The 21,888-nt window shown below is 43.6% G+C and overlaps 1 protein-coding gene across 27 annotated transcripts in view; it reads left to right on the forward strand.

Moving 5' to 3' along the window:
• Nucleotides 1-21,888, forward strand: part of NRCAM (neuronal cell adhesion molecule) — a 235,413-nt gene that overhangs the window by 777 nt on the left and 212,748 nt on the right. The gene's annotated exons all lie outside the window — the stretch shown is intronic.

Here is a 21,888-nt window from a genome sequence, read left to right on the forward strand (position 1 = left end):
GGGTCTGGGGGGCGGGCCGGGGCCGCCAGGCGGGTGCGCCTGCAGGTCCCGCGGCCGCGGCTGGGCGTGGGCTTTGTTCGGATGCGCTCGCACCTGCGGACCGGCCGCCGAGTTCCGGGCGAGCCCCCTCCGCCCTCGCCGCTCCGGAGGGCGCCGGGGGAGCCTGGGCCCGGCCCGGCGGGGGCTTTCCTGGGCTCGGTGGCCCCGCAGGTGCGGGCCCCGGGGTCCTGGCGCCCCGCCCAGGCTCTCCGGGCTGGGACTTGCTGGGACTGGCTCGCTGGGGCGTGGAGCCGATCCGGGCTGCCAGAGCCGGTGTCTGTCTGGCAGCGGCTGTGGCCGGGGCGGCTGCCGGGTCTGGAGCATCCTTTGCGGGTGGGCGCCGCCGCGAGCGCGTCCTCGGCCGATCGCCGGCTCCTCCGCGCTGGGCCCGCCTCTGCCAGCGCCCGGAGCGGGGAGCCGGGAGTCATCCTTTCTTCCAGAGCGGTGTACACCGGGCAGCCAGGGACGCCGGGGGGCGGGGGGGGGGGGGGTTCCCCGGGTCCGGGGACCGGGTTCCCAGGGTCCGGATCGCCTCCCCGCCCACCTCCCGGCCTGCGGGGCCGCATCCTCTTCCCCAGACCCTCCCAGGTCGCCCCTGCGCGGCGCTGGCGCGGAGCGGTGGCGCCCCTTTCCCACCCTGCCTCTCTCCTGTCTCTTGGTTCCATCAGCTCCAGCCAGAGGCCTCTGGGGCTCGTAGCTGTCTGTCTGAAAAGGGGAGCATTCCTTTTCCTGCCGTGCCCGGCGTGGTTCGTGTGCAGGGGTGCGGCTCCCGAGTGCGACCTCCCTCGCCCTAGGCTCTCCTGCAGTGCCAGGAGCTCCCCCTGGGACTTGCCTGGGAAGGAAACCGGTGGCCCCTGCCTGCAGACCCGGGAGGCAGGGCTGTTTGGCTTGGGACTGTTTTATGTGCACCATGCCCTGCTATTCACATATTGGAATCATAGGTCGCGAGTCAATGCGATCTACCAGAAGCACTGAAACGGGTTTAGGCAATTGAATGCTTTCTACTTTAATGATAATGACAGTCAACATTTTTTTTTTTTTTTTAAAGCTGCAGCTATATACTTGGTGCGGTGCAGTTTGCAAGTATCATCTCATTTACTTCCACAATGAAAACTGGGAGGTGGAAACGTAAAGAAACTAAGTAACTTTCCTGAGGCCACGTGGCTAGGAAGTAGGGGAGCAAGGGTTATTAGCTTCTTGCCCCTATACTTGGTCATTCAAGACTGTCTGCGCACATGTCGCCCTTTGGAGGCTTATTCGTTTGGAGGAAGCCTGAAACGGCCCGGTGTCCAAAATCAGGGACATATTATAAGCCCATTTAGTTCTAACGCCTGCAGACCTCACAGTCAGCCGAGCAATATAGTCATTCAGCGAATTGTATTTTGCAGAATAGCCTTTTATTGCCCTGTATTGCTCTTGGAATTCATTTACAAGGTCCTTTATTCTTGTTAGTTTTTAAGCACTTGGCTGTTAACCCGCAATTCAAGAAGTTACAGTCACTGGACTGTGCTTAGTGACCGGTGGGCCACCCCGCATCTACCTTCCCCCCCCCCCCCCCGCCCCCATTACAGAGACTGAGAGATTCCTGGCAGGTCACAATTTTTAAGAAACTTTTTAAAATTTTATTTTAATAAAGGTAAAGTTTCCATTTGGCAATGTTTCCATTTCAGGTTCCCAGCCTTGAATCTCTTTTGTAGACCCACTTGACTGAGGAAGATTTACTCCTCAAATTGGATATTGAATGTAAATAGAACTCTAGTATAAAATCTTAACAAAGCATTCGATATCCTACATAGATAAGAATGTGTGGTGCATTTATAGAAATGCTCCATATTAACTACTAGAAACAAGCATTTGAACTGAAGTGAAATCATCTATTCCCGGAATAGCTTTTAGCAAGGTTTTAATTGGCTGATCACTTGGAAAAACGAGTTCTAAATCCTGACTCATGGTCCTCTTCCAGCCTGCTTTTGCTAGCACCTTATTCCAGGAAGGTTGCTAAGCATGCCACACAGCCCAGGAATTTTAGAGCCGTAGAGCGCACTGTGTAAACCTTTGGGTTTCAAAAGGAGTGCCGTGGGGCAGGGAGGGGGTTCCCAGCCCTCTCATGCAGGAAAGCGGTGAGGTCTTTGGACTGGAGGCCAGTGTCCTTACACCACATCATTAAAAAAAACCCAAACAAACACATTTCTATTGATTTCACAAAAGAAGGGAGAGGGAGAGAGAGAGAGAAACATCAACCATGAGAGAGAATCATTGATTGGCTGCCTCCTCACACCCCTTACTGGGGATGGAGCCTGTAACCCGGGCATGGGCCCTGACCAGAATAGAATCTCCTGGTTCATAGGTTGATTGACACTCAACCACTGTGCCACACCGCCTGGGCACCACATCGTTTTTTTTATTTTTATTATTGCATCAGTGATGGTACATAGAAAGCAAGTTGTCTTTAGAAATGATACTAGACCCGGCTGACCCCACTCCATTGGGCAACAGCTGGACCTGGCCAGCCCCACCATGTCAAGTCCCGCCGGGATTAGGGGTGGGGGGCGCAGCCTCAAGTTCACCCCCAACGCACCCTCAGGACCCCTGGCCTCTTGCCAGGGCAGGGGGCATGTCCTGAGGTCCATTGGCCCAGCGCCAGGGCGAGCGGTGTGACCTGAGGTCCCCCGGCCCAGCACTGGGGCAGAGCACCTTGAGGTTCCCTGTCAAGCCCCGCCAGGCAGGGGGCACAGCCTGAGGTTCTGTCAAGCCTTGCTTGGCGGGGGACACAGCCTCACATCCCTCAGCCCTGCGCTGAAGGGGGGCACGATCACAGGTCCCCCATCAAGTCCTGCCAGGTGAGAGCATGGCCCGAGGTCCCCTGGCCCAGAGCCAGAGTGGGGAGCATAACCTGAGGCCCCCACCCTGGCAACGGGGCAGGGGCACAGCCTGAGGTCCCCTGTCAAGCCCTGTTAGATGGGGGGCACGGCCTGAAGACCCCAGCAAGCACTGCCAGGTGGGAGGGTGCAGCCTGAGTTCCCCTGTCTAGTCCCACTGGGTAGGGGTGTGTGTGGGGGTGCAGCCTCAGGTCCCCTGCCCTGGCCCAGCTCCATGCAGCCTCAGGTTCCTGCTGATTGCTAGTTAAGGCTCTTACGGGAACTCAGCCTCCGCTGTGGGCACAGCCATCTTGTGTTACAGAACCCCCCACACCGTGGGCGTGACCATCTTTGTGATAGTGGTATGGTCAATTGGCATATTCCCTCTTTATTAGATAGGCTATAACCTTAATCACCTGCTAAAAGCTCTGTCTCCAAACACAGTTGTATTGGGGATTAGGACGTCAACATATGACGGTTCATTCAGTCCATAGGACTCCTGGTTAGCTGCCTCTGTCAGTAGCCTTTGGAATCTCATTCCCATTTACAAAGAACGTTTTCCACTGGAGAAGCATGGTAACCGATAATGAATTGAACAAGAATATGGAGTTCCTAAAGTATTCTTTTTCTTTAGGAAGTTTTGTGTGCTTGCATCCAAAGAGGAAAAGGAAGGTGATTTGAAATGACTGAACATTACTAAATACCTATAGATGTATTTCCCTTTTATGTTTCATGTTTTCCCACCAGAAGGAGCCTTGGCTTCTCTGCCAGGTGAAGTCAGAGGAGGAGGTAGGGAACTCTTAGCACCTAAGGATGTCAGGGGCAAGAATCCAGTAGCTTATTTGATTTCACCTTCTGTCCACCCAGGCAGACGAAAGGCCCCTTTAGTTTTAGAGTCTTTATTGCCATCAGAGGCTAAGACTAGGAAAATGTTCCCGAGTGAACTGATGGATGTTTGTTTTTCCTCTCAAACGGTGAACGGGAGGGCTCCATGAAGAAAATATGGGATGGCTCTGCCTCCAGCAATAACTCTTTCAATATCAGGTTGTCTGTAAATGGGGGGAGCAAATGCAATATATGTATAGAAAACGGGATGTTTTTGCTAAGTTTCTTTCTTTCTTCTTCTTATTTTAAATTTTTTAAATTTTTTAATTTTTAAATTAACTTCTTTATTGATTAAGGTATCACATATTTGTCCTCCATCCCCCCATCTCCCATTCAAATCCCCCACACCTCCCCACTCATGCCCCCACCCCCCTATTGTCCTTGACCACTGGTTAGGCTCATCTGTGTGCACATTAAGTCCTTTGGTTGATCTCTCCCATTTATCCCCACCCTCCCTTTGAGTCAGTCCAACAGCCTGACCCATGGCTCCTTATCTCTGGGTCTGTTCTTGTTCATCAGTCTATGTTGTTCACTGTTTCCCCTAGATGAGTGAGATCATGTCCTACTGGAAATATACTTATAAGAATCAAAAGTAAGACAAGCAATAATCATTATGCTGAAAGGCATATGAATCAGTCTGTAGTGAGCTTTCTGGGCCACCAGTTCTTTTGAGACCCAATTTCAATGTCAAACAGCTCCTTATGTGTACATGTCAGCAATGACATTTCAGTTCTGGATGGTGGACAAATGGCGGTAATGCAGGTCCAACCCTCTCTGGTTGGTCCTGGGCAACCTGCAGTGATACACAGCTGCTGACTGCTATTATGGTAAGGTGTCATCAGCGACTTCCATCTCTGGACTGCTTCTCTTCTGTCTTCATGGTTGGAGTAGTCCCGCCAATTCCTCTCTGTTGCCAGAATCCACATGGTCTCGGAGTTGTTTTCTGAAATACACAAGCTAAGTTTCTTTATTTTGGTGAAACATATGTAACAGAATTTACTGTCTTAACTTTTTTTTAAAAAATCCTTACCCAGGGATATTTTTCCATTGATTTTTAGAGAGAGTGGAAGGGAGGGGGAGAGACAGAAACATCGATGTGAGAGACACATTGGTTGCCTGCCTCCCCCAGGCACTCCGACCAGGGCTCAGGGCTGGGGATAGAGCCTGCAACCAAAGTGCATGCCCTTGGCTGGAACCAAACCCAGGACCCTTCAGTCTTTGGGCCAATGTTCTATCCACTGAGCCAAACTGGCTAGAGCTGTTTTAACTGTTTTTAACTGTATAGTTTAGTGGCATTAAGTACTTCGCATTGTTAGGTAACCATCACTGCTGCCTATCTTTCAATAACCTCTCTCACTTTCCCAAACTGAAGCTCTGTGTCCATTAAACACTAATCCTCCGTTCCCCTTCTCCTGCAACCCTGGAAAGAATCATTCTACTTTCTGTGTCTCTGAATTTGACAATTTGACTACCCTAAGTACCTTAAATGAATGAAATCCCACCGTATTTGTCCTTTTGTAACTGGCTTATTTTATTTTACAAAGTAAGTATAATGTCTTCAAGACTCATCTATGTGTCAGAGTCTCCTTCCTTTTGAAAAGCTGAATACTTTTCCATTGTATGTACATTAGGGTCCGGTGTGCGAAATCGCGTGAGACCCAAAATCCAGAGTCCTGCGGCTCAGCGGGACCCAGAAATATTCCTGCGGCTGCCACCGTGGGAAGCAGGACCCATAAACCCACCCACTCACCTCCAGAGTCAAGTCCCCTGCTCGCCCGCGTGGGCCTCGCCACACGTGCAGCCCTGCCCACTCCGCACACTCAGCCTCCTGCTGACCGGTTGTTACGGCGTGATGGCATGACAACCACAAGCTTTTTATATAATAGATACCACTTAAAAAAAAAAAAAGAAGAAGAAGAATAAGAAGTACTAACCTGTCAGGGGGCAGTTGGGCTGTTTCCACTCTTTGGCAATTGTGAACAGTGTTGCTATGCACATGTGTGTACAAATTTTTTGTTGTTTTGTTTTTTGTTGAGTCATTGCTTTCAACTTTTTTGGGCAAGTAGCCAGAAGTGGGATTGCTGGATCATATGATAATTCGGTTTTAACTTTTTGAGGAACCACCCCATTTTTTTCCATAGCAGATGCAAAATGTTACATTTTCACCAAGAGTGCACAGGGCTCCAATTTATCCACACTGATTTTCCCTTTTCTTAATAATTAATAGCCATCCTATTTAAAAATATTTTTTTTAAAATTAAATATATATATATTGATTTCAGAGAGGATGGGAGAGGGAGATAGAAACAGCAGTGATGAGAGAGAATCATTGATTAGCTGCCTCCTACTCCCCTCTCCTCCCCCCCCCCCCCCCCCCCCCCCCCCCACACACACACTAAGGACCAAGCCTACAACCCAGGCATGTGCTCTTGTGCTCTTGGCCAGAATTAAACCTGGGACTCTTCAGTCTATAGTCCGACGCTTTATCCACTGAGCCAAACCAGCTAGGGCAAGTTGTTACTTTTTAAAATTATAAGTTAATATACAATGTATTGTGAAAAAGTTATTCATAATGTTTTCTAACTTATCAGTTTAACCTTTTAAAATTAATTTCAGTGAGAGGAAGGGAGAGAGGGAGAGGGAGAGGGACATAGAAACATCAGTGATGAGAATGAATCATTGATTGGCTGCTGGGGCTGAAGCCCAAAACCCGGGCACGTACCCTAATCGGGAATCAAACCATGACCTCCTGGTTCGTAGGTTGATGTTCAATCACTGGGCAACACTGGTTGGGCTCAATTTAACTCTTATTAATAAGGTTATGGATGGCTTTTAAGAAATATTAATTGATTCAATACTTCACACAAAGCATGAAATAGAGGCTATGTAGCATGTGTATCATTGGCCAGGATAAGCCAGCATTGGGGACATACATTCATGCTATTATTTGTAAATGTTGACTAAGAGCATATATGTCTGTAGTGCACTGCGCTAAGTGATTTTGCTGTGAGGATAGAGTACATATTAGTATGCTTTTATTTTACTGGGGGAAAAAATGACACTATTATTTTAGCCCATATCAAGAGCAGATTTGCCTCATACCTTGAATTACGGAGGGATGTGCTGGAACTGTAAATTCCAGGTTTGTGTTGGGCATTTTCCCCAACGATTGAGCCTTTAAAGATGACAGCACCAACCCTCACTACCCAATTATAATTGCTTAGCTGAGCTAATAAAAAAGACGTGGCATCAATTTGATTGACCTATTTTACTAGCCTACAAGATTGGAATTTCAAATTAGGAAAAGGTAATTTTTAAAAGTCTGATGGAGGATTTCCATTAATTGTAAAAAAAAAAAAAAAAAACACACACAAAAAAATAACAACAACACACACACACACACACACACACACACAAACACACACACAAAACAAAACAACTAGTGAATAAATACCAATGATAAATGGAACAAACCTACAAACACTTTTGATAATCTGCTATGCATACTGTCCAACTGGCTTATTCAGCTTAAAAGCAGGAATGACAAGTAAATCTTATCTTGTCTTTTGTGCTCTCTGATTTTCTTCCATACTGCCTTGTACTGAATGAAGCACTGCTGAATTCACATGAGAATGAAAGTGACAGTTACTGTCAGATGAAAGTGATTCTTTGAAAATTCTTCTTATTAAATGACAGGAAGAGTTGGAAAAAGTATTTTGAATATATATGTGTGTGTGTGTGTATATTTATATGTATATTTAAATTTTATGATGTGCATGGTATATTGGTTCACAACACACTGCAGCCAGAAAAAATATATTCCCCGGGCAATCTGAGGGAATCCTGTAGGAGGTCTTCTACTGTGTAATATGCAGTGAATTTGATTTATCTTTCTCATGTGGGCTGAGAGCATTTGGAAAATTCAGTATATGTATTCCGTTTGTAGTGATCTTTTCTCCAAATTTCAACTTTAAAGAGGCTTTCATGCCATTTTTAGATGCCCTTGGCATTTGAATGGGTCTGATTTACATCATACATTTTGGATGAGCATTGCACACTCATGTAAAACACCATTAACATATTCTCCCTCAAGGGGACGGGGACAAGTACTAAGGTCCCATTAATTATGCCTTAAGGTAGAAACGGGCTGTGGAAAGAGCGCCATCCCGGAGTGTTTTTGGTCTTTGCGGAAGGACGGCTTGCGAGCTGGAGAGCGAGCGGGCGGCTGCCTTCCAAGGCCCTGAGCGCCTTTCAGTCCCTCACCTCAATAGGGAGCTGAAAGGACAAAACCGAACAAAGGAGGCCTGTTTTGCCTGCCCCACTTGCTGGGCTGTTGTCTTGGCCCTTTTCAGTGAAGGACGGAGGGGGAGCTGGGTCAAAGTTGAAGAACACTGAATAGGAATTCAAGCTTCATGTCAAAATTTGAATTATAGCTTCGGTTGGAGTGCCGAGTAGATGAGTGTGAATTGGAATTGGTGGATCTGTGGAAGCCCAAGTGACAGATGGCGTTGGAACAGCGTCCGCGGAGCTGGGTGGTGCCCCCCAAATGTTGAGTGCCCCAGTGCGGCGCTCGGTAAACACTGAGTTAACTGACAGGAGTTTGAAAACTGTAGGAAGTGCCGTTGGATGCTGTACGCTGCATTAAGACATGGGCTGGGGGAATTAAGGGGAGGAGGCCCCTGCGTCTGGCACACACTCCGATGCACTTGTTCCCCCTGATTGCATTGCAAATCTTCTGACTATTCGGCCATCCCGCCTCTCGTATCTACTCAAATACAGAAATGTCCCATCGGCTTCCCTTGTAAAAACCTCCTTGCGGTGTTTTGATATTGATCACAGATTGTTTTGAGACGTAACAAGAGAAATCTGTCATAAACATCGACTAACCAGGGTGTTCTCCTATAGAAGTATATGTAAGAAGAGTGATTCCAGCTTTCTGCTACCAGAGGGAACCCACCGCTGTTATAACGGTTATTAAAGTTTTTAATATGGCACAGGGTTCCCCGTTCAATTTGGTAGGCAGCATCTGATTGAAAACAGTTCGGAAAGAGAAGTTAGCTGAACGTGTCACTGGAAAACTAAATAGCTATTGGGAAGTTGAGGTTACTGGAATGTAAGAGAAATTAAAAATAATTTTGGGTAATTTGGAATGCTGCCCAGGGCCCCATAATACTGCAGTTGGAAGATTTTGCTTTAATATCTTTGGCCACTTAAATGACTTGATGGCAATAGTCTTTTGTTCTGCTTTTAGTGGTATGATAGATAAAATCCATTTTTTATATATATTTAATACATTCAAATAACTATTGCTCTTTTAGGGAAATAATATTGACATGGCAAAAAAAAATCTACATGAACAAAATAGTGAAGAAGAAACTTAAGATAATTTAATTTTAATTATGTCATATGAACAAAAGTGGATTTAATTCAGAATTGATTATGCTAACTTCTATTACATGTATTTTACATACATTGTGATATATGCTTGGTATGTCTCACAAATTTAAGGTAGCTTGCAGTTTGATAATTGGAATAGGGTTTTTAAAACTCCATGGCTATGTATGTATTTCTAGTAACAGTTACTTTGTTGTAAAATTGAGTGGAAGGTGAAATATATCAAGGGTTTATTGCTGTTCTAGAACCATGTGGGGACTCATTAAACAGCAGGGAGTTCATGGTCAGATTGATGGTTGGGGCTGGGATTGGAAGAGTAGAGATCAGGGAGTGTGAAGGATTCAGACAGAGAGAAGGCTCAGGTGGGTAATGAGAATTTGACATCCTGGAGAAGTGTGCTATAGAGAAGGCAGGAGCAAAAGGAATTTTAAATAATGAGGAGAGAGTGAAGAACAGTGCACTGCAAAGTCAGTAACTTAAAATCTGAAAGAGGAGAGTAAAAATGTTTGTGGTAATTGCTTGGCTAATGAAGAATACTCTCCACTTCATAGCATTCAATACTAAATATATATATATATATATATATATATATATATATATATCACAATAAAATATGATATATATTTTATACACACACACACACACACATATATATATATATATATGTGTGTGTGTATATATATCATATCTTGTCTGCTGAAAGAGCACAGCATTTTAGATACCAAGTGAAGCCCAAGCTAGTAAGGCTAAAGAAAAGTCAGTAGAGAGGTTAACAGGTGGCAAATGAAGACAGTCACCTCAGTTTTATGAAAATATTTGATATTTTCTCTAGGGAACATTGAGAGGCCAAGTCTCTCAAAATAAAGAAAAGCAGATAATAGTCATTCAGGTAATTATAGTCTTGTTTGTAAGAATTTGGCTAGTTTTTCCAGGCTTCTGACTGTTCTCTTAGGATCCTCAGCTGCATTTCCATGATGCATGTGGTAAGAGTCCCCATATTTGATCAATGAGTGAATGCAAGAATGAATGACCAAATACTTGAACATTGCAAAATGTCAAAAAAATCTTTTGTTGTTGTTGTTAATCCTCACCTGAGGATATTTTTCCCATTGATTTTCTTTTTTGAGAGAGTGGGAGGGAGGAGGAAGGAGAGAGAGAGAGAGAGAGAGAGAGAGAGAGAGAGAGAGAGAGAGAGAGAGAGAGAGAGAGACATCAATGTGAGAGAGACACATTGATTGTTTGCCTATGGCAAGCACCTCAACTGGGGCTGCAATCCAGGTACATGCCCTTGACCAGGAATCGAACCAGTGACCCTTCAGTGGGTGGCCAATGCTCTAACCACTGAGAAACCAGCACGCAAATGGATCTTTTTTGGGGAGAAGAGTGGGTAATTTGGTCCTCAGCCCTGGTTTGAAGACAAAGTCTAGACTAATGGAAACAGACATTCATAATTTCATGCCTGGATTCTATGTGATTATAATTTGCTTCCTGCCAGGCACTTGAGCAAGCAGGTAAAATAACTTAATCTAGAAGAGTTCCAGTTTTAAAATTGCTACTGTGGAGCCCTAAGTGGCATCTTTGTGTCCCAAAAGAGTGCTGCTGCATCCTTTGCTCACGGAGAGGGCTTTTCCTTTCTCTTCCTGTCTGAAGCCGGTGCTTGTCATTTCCCTGGGAGGTCTCTCGGTGGCTGCACGCTAGCTGAGTTAAGTACTTTCTGAGGTTGCTTTCTGCTCTGCATGTGAAGAAATCAGAAGTGAGACACACAGGACTGAGATGACAAGTGTAAAGGCTGGTGTGTGAAACCAGCTTCTGAAGCGCTCAGGGTGCAGCTTTGAGACCTAAATTTTCTCACCGTTTGGTTGATCATGAAGCACTCCTGTCTGTTGTTTTCTTTATCTTCCAAGGTGAGAGTTTATATCCTGGCCTCTCCCAACTACTTAGTGGGTTATATTGGTTAGGTTCGAGGCAGAAGTGCCATGCTTTAGAGACACCTAGAGTAAAAATTTTACATGAAATTTATAAATAACTAAGTTTTGAGAAGTCACTGGTCTACTCTACATAGACTAAGAAACCTCAGTATATGTATAGCGTTAGAAAAGTAGCTTACATACTTTAGCTAGAAAATGACGATCAAACATAAATTTTCTCATCATCCAAACCTGTCTCACAAGAGTATGTCATTATGAAAAATGATAAAAATGAAAGCCCTGGAAGACATCAATCTATGTTCTTATTAAGTAGAATGCGCCTGCCATTTTTTCCCACGTTAGTCTGTCAAATTAGCTCCTTATATATGTATCATATATCATTAGCAACAATTCTACATGATTTTGAATAAATGAAATGTTCTCGTGCTGCAAATAAATTGATAGTCTTTTTGATGCTGCATGATCAGACTTTCAAAACTCAAACTATATATTCTTAGCCTAGGTGACAATCAGATTGAATCAACTTGATTAAAAAGTTTGTAAATTCAGCAAATGCTTTTTTCCAAATGTCAGTAATTGTCTTTTGAAATCTAATTTTTAAATTTCAAACCCATATCCTATTTATATTTCTCAAGAGGGTAATCAGTAATTTTTTGTGTGTCAGTCACAATTTACTGGCAACTCCACAAACCAATAAAGCATGAAACCATTTTAATCTATTAAATAAACCAAGCTCACAAATTGCATTTCTTTAGAGGTTTTACATAGAGAAAAACACGTGCAATGAGGCTTGTAGCAGGTTTGTGTAGATGTCATTGTTTGTGTTTATTCTGTTCTTTTGCATCTATTCTGTTCCTCTGTACCTCAGAGGAGAGATAGGCCCTTAAGAATAGTGGCCACACAGACACTTTGGAAAACATTAAAATCAGTACATCCATATGATCCAGGAATTATACCAGTTCTGGGTATATATCCAAATGAAATAAAAACAGGATATTTAAGAGATGTCTGCACTCCCCCTTCATTGCAGCATTATTCACAATAATCAAGATATGAAAACAACCTGTGTCCATCAATAAATGAATGGATAAAGAGATTTCATATATATTTGTGACAACACAAGTGAACTTGGCGGGCTAGAGAAAGGAAAGACCAATACTTCATGGAATTAATTATATGTGGTATCTAAAAGAAAAAGTCAAACTCAGACATAGAGAGTAGAAAAGTGGTTGCCTGGGCTGGGGGATGGGGAAACAGGGAGAATTTGGTAAAAGGGTACAAACTGCCGAAACCGGTTTGGCTCAGTGGATAGAGCGTTGGCCTGTGGACTGAAAGGTCCCGGGTTCGATTCCGGTCAAGGGCATGTACCTTGGTTGCGGGCACATCCCCAGTGGGGGTTGTGCAAGAAGCAGCTGATCGATGTTTCTCTCTCATCGATGTTTCTAACTCTCTATCCCTCTCTCTTCTTCTCTGTAAAAAATCAATAAAATATATTTTAATAAAAGGGTACAAACTTTGTTATCAGATAAAGGAGGTCTGAGGATCTAGTGCAAAACATGGTGATTATAGTTAATAACACTGTATTGTATAATTAAAATTTGCTGAGGCCATAGAACTGAAATATTCTCACCTCTCCAAAAACAATAGATGACGAATGTGTTAATGAACTAGATGGGAGGAATACTTTACACAATATGATATATACATATATCAAATTACAATGTACACTTAAATATCTTACAATTTCATTTGTCAATTAGTGCCCTGGTTATGAAATTCATGCACATTAAAAGGGAATTAATTAGTAGAAATATTTTAATATTGCTATTTGCCCTTTCTCTATAATAGAAGTGTCAGAGATGAAATAAAATTAGTAAAATGCAAATGAAAATCTCCCTCCTGTCAGAGTCTGGGGCATACCACAGGACCCAGAGTCAAGTCCCTGCCCATCCACACTGCCTTGAAATCTCGTGAGACCCAGACCCAGCTGGCTCCACCTTTGTCAAGCACTGGTCCCCTGGCACAAGGGCAGGGGGTGCGGTCTCAGGTGCCCCACTTGGCCTCAGGTACCCTGGCCCCAGTGTGAGGGCACGAGGGCATGATGACCATTTGCATATTAGCTCTTTATTACATAGGATTATACCTCCATATAGCTGAAAAGTAGTAATAATCATTGACCTGGACGTAGACACAGAGCTTTAGAAATGGGCATGTGTTGTAGGTTAATAGCGTCCCCCCAAACTATGTTTAAATCCTAACCCCTAGTACCTCAGAATATGACCTTATTTGGGGTTAAGATATTTACAGTTAAAACGAGGTCATTAGAGTGGGCTCTAATTAAGTATAAGCAGTGTTTTCTTAAAAAGAGGCACAGTGGGAGAAGGCCTTGTGGAGATGAAGGCAGAGGTGACAAACCCAGGAACACCAGATTCCCAGCAAACCACTAGAAGCCAGGGAGCGGCCTGGAACAGATTCTCCCTCACAGCCCTCAGAGGGAACCAACCCTGCTGACACCTTTTTTTTGGACTTCTAGCCCCCAGAACTGTGCCATATGTCTATATATCTATATACACCCGTGTCTACTTTGTGTATCAAAGGATTGTGCTTATATACATCATTCTTTAGGAAGTCTCTATATCTTGCATTAAAACACAGAAATACTGGGATCAGTAGGGACAGTATTCATTTTATTAACTGGACACTGTATGAAGTTGGTAGTTTAATGAACTGATTATTCATTTTGGTTGTAATCAAGTTGACTTCAAACTGGCTGCCTTTCTCTGAGCAAGTTGTCATCCCTTGGGAACTTCAAGTGGAAGATCTCGTTCACGTCTCTGCAGGTGCCTTTGCTGCTTTCTTGCCAATCAGCAGGTGTCTTTGCACTTGGAACATGGTAGGTGTGCTGATATTTCCTCGCGCTGAGGAAAGTGAAAGCTTAGGCGAGCTGTCCAACTGCTTCCCTGTGAATGCCATGTCAGTGAGACAGGGTGAAGGATTACATGGTGGAGACTTGTGAAGCTAAATATAATCAGGCAACACCTCTGTCTTTTGAAGCAGCTGATGGCCAGGTGCTTTAACCAACTTGAATATTAGTTTGAAGGTATTAACTAACTCTCATAGCATGTTGGCTGATCCTTAATGGCATCATCCCCCTTGGTTGAATGTCTTCTTTTTCATTTCCACCAGCGACAGCCTTCTCTGTCATAGGTGATAACCTCCTTCCTGGCAATGAGTCTACCTCTTCATGTCTTAAGGATGGCATTTAATGAGCTGCCACATCCAAACAAGGGCCCAATTGTTTTAAATACAAACGATGATATCATTTGGAAGGGAGGATTTTGGGATGAGCACTGAGGTCTTTATACCTCTGAGTTTGTATGCTTTACTAATTCCATTTAAACGTGTAAACCATTTGCTAATTTGGGGTTTCCTCTGGGTGTCAGGTTCTCCCTTGCTATGGACTCCAGTCAGGAGGGACTAACCAAACCCGCTGGAAATAATTTGGAATCAGGGCTGTTTTAGTTTTGCACGTTCTTGCAGCTTCTCTTTACCTTGCAAGGCAGTGAGGTGCAAATGGATGGAGTGAAATGCCCAAGGCCCTAGACAAGAGAAGAATATAGGCAATGTCTTGTTTCTGAAAATCAACATCTCGGTGTAAACTTTTTATTAGATCTTTTCATATTTGTCCTGAAAGACAATTGTGTGAAGGGGGCTTGGAAGATTTATGGGAACCGTTGTGACATTCGGTGTTGGCCAACGTTTACCATCGAATGTTCTAATATGGGGTAGCCGTGCTAATTCTAGGATACATGACCAGCTTTAGATCCATTTTGTCATTTTAAATTGTTAGCCTGGATTTTGTTACATTAAACCCACATTTAAAAAACACATGTATGAGATGACACTTTCCTTATTGCCTACTCTAGACAGAGCGGAAGCCATCTCGGGAAAGCAGTTACTTTAGGGGAGATGGAAACGGGCTCTGCTCTGGCCGCCTTCTGAGCTAAGTTCAGCCCTCCCGAGCCCTCCCTCAATCTCCCCTCCTAGGTAGGAGTGGGCCAGTGAGGAACATGTGTGTCACACCCCTGTGACCGAGAGATTTCTCATCAAGAAACGGCAGAGTATCAGTTACTTGAAATGGATGAGTGGTGGCAGCTGCTGTCTGCGGCTCACCGGGCTCCCTGCCCTGCGCTGACAGCTGCACATCACATCCTGCCATCACGCCACCGCTGCCACCTCCTTCCAGAAAAGGGGCTGAGCCTACGGAGCCCACGGCATTACTTCCTGGGCAGTCTGCTCCTGAGGGGGAATGTCTAAAGATGTCTCTCTGAATTTTAGGAAATAAGATCACAATGATTTTTACTTTTTGCTGTTAGTAAATAACAATAATCCACCATGTTTATTGGTTAATTAACTCTATGAACATCTTGCCAAAATTATCCCATTTAGACCTATGACAATCCTTTCCATCAGAGGCCTGCAAAAATTTTTGGAAAGGGTCAGATAGAAATATTTTAGATTTTGTAGGTTATGTAGTCTCTCTCAAAACAGGGAGAATGTGTGAAATGAATGGGCATTCCCATGTTCTCATAAACTTTCTTTACAAAAATAGGTGATGGGCCAAATTTGGCTCCTGGGTCATGGTTTCCCAACTCCTGCTTTATGCTATCATACCCTTGTGATAAATGAGAAAACGGAGGCGTTGGGAGTGTAATTAAAGGGTTTATCACACAGCTGTTAAAATGCAGAACCAGAGGAGTCTGGCTTCATTTCTAGTCTTATCTCTTATGAGCTACAAGTTACCCTGCCATGAGAGATGACAAGAAATTGAATTTTAGTTTCTGCATGTTGTAAGTTATAGGTTTTGACCCAAACTTCTGAGAGAAACGTCCAGTTCCCTTAGAAACATGGAGGGAAGTATCAGTCCATGTCTTGAAGATGATATTTAGGTAATAGAGATAATATAGGTAGTCTAATCTACAGCACATTCAAGTGATGGGACTGCATCCTGAGTAATTGAATAAGCCTTTGAAGAGACTCCAAGTGACTTGGTATTGTGGCCATTTTTGTCATTAGGATTGAAGAAGTCAAATGACCCTAATTTTAAAATGTATGTAAACTATTAATTTTTTAAAATATATATATATTTTTAATTGATTTTAGCAATGACAGTAGAGGGAGAGAGTGATAGAAACATCAGTGATGAGAGAGAATCATTGATTGGCTGCCTCCTGCACGCCCCTCACTGGCGAGCAAGCCTGCAACCCGGGCATGTGCTCTTGACCAGAATGGAACCTGGGACCTTTTAGTCCACAGGCCAGTGCTCTGCTCACTAAGCCAAACTGGCCAGAGCTAAACTATTACTTTTTAAATTTGATTATACATTGGTGGTCCATGTATTACGAAGTAAGATAACTTTGGTATATTCCCAGGAAAGGTTTTTATTTTTATAAAAAATAAATGATGCAGAGGATTTTTATGTTTACTATAAAACCCTTGAATTAGAGTTCTAAGAAGTTTTTAGTTTCCAGGATGGACAATTTCTTTTGTGTTTTATTTCCATGGTAACAGTTGAGTTTCGACTTGAGAACAACAAACCCACATGATAGCCATCCAGTTGACATTGTTGGGCATCCCCTGAGGGAATTTGTAGTGCATCATGGTATCGAGATAGCACCTGAAATAGAATAACACAGCCTTGTGGTTTTTTTTGTTTTTTGTTTTTTTTTAAAATACATAAAGCAAGGCTGAAGTTAGGAAACATTTAGTTTTAGGCAGCAATTCAGCACACCCAAAATACCATGGGTGGCCAGACTTCAAAGATGTTCTTGAGACACAGAAAGAGCTCCAGAACTCACAGTTCCTGACCTCAGGGTGAATGAAATTGTAGGAAGCATGCAGCTGGCAAAATGGAGGCTTCATGTGACTAAACATTGTTGCTTGTGCTTTGTTTGAGGGAAACTCAAAATGGAGACACTCCCTGGTGGAGAAATCAGAGAGTGGAAACTCTTGTGGGGAGGTAACCCTACTCTCTTTGAAAATCTGAAGTCTTTGAATTTAAGTGAGCCTCCATTCATTACTAAGAAAGCCGACAGAGAATAAAACCCAACTAGTGGAGAAGTTGACTGCTGTGTTCCTGTGAAGTGGTTACTGTGAATTAATTGGTGTAACAAATTATAAAGGGCATGGTCAATAAATGTAGGAAAGGAAATTTTGTTGAATCATTTCCTAGAAAAGATAGCCTTAGGATTAATTCATTTAATGAAAAAAAAAATAGCCCGAATAAAAAATGGAATTATAATACCATGGACAACTTTTTTGTTTATTTTCTTGTCATTATTTTACATATCATATAATCTACCCATGGTAAATATTCCACTTTGTGAATTTGAAAATGAATTTTGCAACTGTGGTTAACAGATTTCTAAGATGGTCTCTAAGATTCTCTTCCCTGGTGTATGAATTCTGAGTATTACCTTCCCTTAATGGGAAGGACTTGTGAATGTGATGGGTTCCCATAATTAGACATTATATGGCAAAGGTTATGGGATTTTGCATATGTAATTAAGGTCTCAAGTCAGTCAATTAAAAGTTAGTGGAGAGAACCAAGATGGCAGATGTAGGTAACCACCTGCACTTGCTGCCTCCACAAGCACATCAGAATCCTAGCTAATAAAAGAGTACTATGCAGATTGGCCATCACTTCAACACACAAGATGGCTGCCTCCATGTGGTCAAAGATGGCTGCCCCCATGTGGACACAAGATGGTTGCCACAAGATGGCCAGCAGGGGAGGACAGTTAGGAATGACCAGGCCTGTAGGCGAGGGCATTTAGTGGCAAACAGGCTGGCAGGGGAGTGATTAGGGGGTAATCAATCTGGCAGGCAGAAGTGGTTAAGAGCAATTAGGAAGGTAGGCAGGCGAGCAGTTGGGAGCCAGCAATCCCAGATTGGAGAGGGTGCAGGCTGGGCTAAGGGACTTCTCCCCCCACCCCCCATGCATGAATTTTGTGCACTGTGTCTCTAGTTACAAATAAATACAAAACAACCATCATTCAGAACCACCTGAAATCTGACTGAATCTACAGCTAAAGGAGTAGATTTGCAAAATTGTAGTAACTTGGGAGCCTGGAATCTACAGAAATTCCCTGACTTGACTAGGTCTGGTCCTTCCCTAGACTAAGTAGGGTGGCAGAAATCAGGCTGGTGAAATTATAATTTTGCAAGATCAACTAGTATGTCTTTCTTTTCTTAAATGTTGAAAAGAATAATAATAATCATACTGAGTATTTTCAGTGCCCTAAAAATCCCCCATGCTCTGCCTATTCATCCCCACCTCTGCACCACTAATTTTTTTTTATTTTATCCATAGTTTTGCCTTTTCCAGAATGTCATATAGTTGGAGTCATATAGTTTGCAGATTGGCTTCTTTCACTTAGTAATAGGCATATGTTTTTTCCATGTATTTAAATGGCTTTATAGCTTATTTCTTTTTAAGCACTAAACAATATTCCATTGTCTGGATGTACCAGAGTTTATTTATTCATTAACCTACTGAAGGACATCTTGGTTGCTTTTCAAGTTTTGGAAATTATGAATAAAGCTGCTGTAAACATCTGTGTGTAGGTTTTTTTTTTTTTTGTTTTTTTTCTGGTGTACATAAGATTTCAACTACTTTGGGTAAATACCAAGGAGTACAATTACTGTATTACATGGTAAGAGTATATTTCTTATATATATTTATTTCAGAGAGGAAGGGAGAGGGAGAGAGAGATAGAAACATAATTGATGAGAAAGAATCATTGATTGGCTGCCTCCTGCACCCCTCACTCCCCTTACTGGGGATCAAACCCAGAACCCTGGGCGTGTGTCCTAGCTGGGAATCCAACCATGACCTCCTGGTTTATAGGTCAACACTCAACCCCTGAGTCACACCAACCAGGCTTATTCTTTTTTTAAAGTTGTAGAAAAGCTGACTTAACAAACATGAGACAAACATTAGTGGTTGAGTTGGTAGGTATCCTATTAACACAACATATGCAAACAGTGTTCCAAACACATCTAGCAACTGAGACCAGGGCTGTCCACTAGAATTCTGAATACCTTCCCTGGCATCATCTCTGGCCTACCTCCTTCACTTCCTTCCTCACTATCTGCCAAACTTTGCAGCCGGAAGCTGACTCCAAAATTGCCAGGTGAGTCAAAGAAGTGCCAGGAAAATAAAGCAGCTTGGCTTCCTAAAGCTAAGTTCCCTTTATCTCCACCTCTTGATTTGGTTAGCAGGGCCCTGAATAGGCCTTTTAAAACTAACCTTTGGCAATATTACCTGGCTCAGATTTGGGTTATGCCTTTTTATACAAATCCTTTCGATGTAACGCTAGTCCTGTACATTGTTCTTTGGACAGGAATTGTGAGTCATGATCAAAACCGACGACAGCAGTCAATTGTTGAGGAGTTGCTGCAGCCTATGGCCATGGTGCCACACAAAGCCTGAATTTCCCCAACACAATATGTACGTAACAAAGAGGGCGCTTATGTTGGCAGCCCCATCAGACCCTGTGGCGGTCGCACAAGTTGGTGAGAAGCGCACTGGGCGAAGGGTCGGAGGCTTTGGCTGGAGTTCAGTCAGCCACGAATAACATGCCACGTCACACATACCAAGTCAAGCATTTTTCCCACTGACAGAAACAATGCTTCCTTCTCTTCTCAGGATTATTATTGAGCTGAAATAAGTCAGAGTGCCTTGAAAAAGTGGAAAAAAAAAAAAAAACAGGGGCAAATATTATTACTCTTTCTTTCTGCACTTAGCAAATTTATACATGCCAGGCATGCACTGCCCTATCAGTGCACTAGGAGACACCTCGCTGGTCATGAGCTGGATCTTGGGCTTCTCGGTTGGTGGGGAGATGAACCCACTAGCATGTCCTTCCTTACAGGGTGGTTGGGCATTAGAGCTGACACAGCTGCGGAGTGCTGTAAGAGAACAGACGTGGCCCTGGCTCACTCTGCCTAGGGAGATAGTTGAAGTCATCACCGAGATAGTGGGTTTTGATCTGGCTCTTGGAAAATGAGAAGTTTGCCAGACTGAAAGGGAATAAATATGCAGAAAGGCCTGCATATTTAAAGGCATAGATAGAGGTTAGCTGTGCGTACCATTATCATCAAATTAAAATTAACCCAAGTGAGAACCTACTCTCCTCTAGGCACTGTGGAGGACTGGAAAACAACCGTCCGTAAAATGGCCACAGACCCTATGTGTTTTTGGATTTATTTGTTAATTTTATTAGTTTCCTTTGGCCTCTGTAGTAAATGACCACAAACGTGGTGGCTTAAACCAACACCAATGTGTTATTTTACAATTCTAGAGATCAGAAGTCTTCAAACCAACGTGCCATCCGCTGCATTCCTTCTGGAGATCCCAGGGAAGCTCCATCGTCCTTGCCTGTTCCAGGGTTGAGAGGCTGTCCCACTCCTTGGCCCAGGAACTTCCCTCCCCCGAGCTAGCAGTGCAGCATCTTCAAAATTCTCTCTCCGATTCTGGCCCTCCTGCCAGTTTCTTATAGGTGACCCTCGGGTCACTCGCAGACTCCAGGATAATTTCTCACCATCTTAGGATCCTTAATTTAATCACATCACAAAATCTCTTTCGCTCCCTAAGGCTGCATAGTCAGCTCCAGGAATTAGACCAGGGACATCTTCCAGGGGCCATTCTTCAGCCTACCACATCCATTCAGCCAGTAGTTTTTAGTTTTCCACTGTTTGTCCCTAGAGTAAGGTAAATGAACTTCTTGCTCTCCTGGATTTACATGAGTATTTTGAATAATAAAGCAATTGTGTTCACTTGTGTGGGCACAATATAGATTTTAAAAGGAAGTGTTTCATACCCAATACATCTGCTCTCCTCCCTGCACCAGATTTGCTTCATCTCAGTTGATCTTTCTAATTTGCTTATTCCAAATTTTTCAAGTTACCCTAAGTTCTTTTTACCTTCTATATATCACATCTAATGTGTCAGGAAATCTGGTTTGTCCTACTTTTGAAATGTATTTAGAATCCAATGACTTCTCACCTCTGCCAGTTCTATCCAAGATCAAGCCCCTGTCAGGATTACTATAGGAGCCTCCTCCTGCTGTTTCATGATTGCCTGCTACAGTTTATCCTCAGCAGGTCAAACATAAGGATCCTCTTGAAATAAAAGTCATATCATGTCACCGCTGCTAACAGCCCATTCCTCTTAGAGCAAAAGCAAGATTCTCTGGGCATTGCTCCTGCTTTAGGCTCTTGCATTGGTTATGCCTTCTGCCCCCACCCTTTGCTCCCTGGTTTACATGCCCATTCCTTCATCTCTATCACGTCTTTGTCCAAATGTCCCCTTTTAATGAGGCTAACCTAGTTAGCCTATTTAAATTGCAACATTTCCCATAATACTTGCCACTTTTTATATATTACACTAGAGGCCCAATGCACAAAATTCATGCAAAAGTAGGCCTTCCTTCCACCCGGCTGCTGGTGCCCTGGATCAGGCTTCCCTCTCCGAGGGAGGCCCTGCTCACCTGGTGCACCCACCAGTTGGTGGCCTGGACTCCCTCTGCAGGCAACGATGGGGTAATGGCCGGACCCCCGACCAATCGCATCACACTGCCTTTATTGGCCAGGTACCAGTGGGTATCATAACGTGGTCTTGGATGGTCATTTAGATGGTTGTCTGAATGGTCGTTTTGCTGTTCAGCCATTCGATTGATTCACATATTATACACTTTTATTATATAGGATAATTTGTTTAA

Source organism: Pipistrellus hanaki, assembly GCF_964339955.1.
Source record: "Pipistrellus hanaki genome assembly, chromosome: 10".
Lineage (NCBI taxonomy): Eukaryota > Metazoa > Chordata > Mammalia > Chiroptera > Vespertilionidae > Pipistrellus > Pipistrellus hanaki.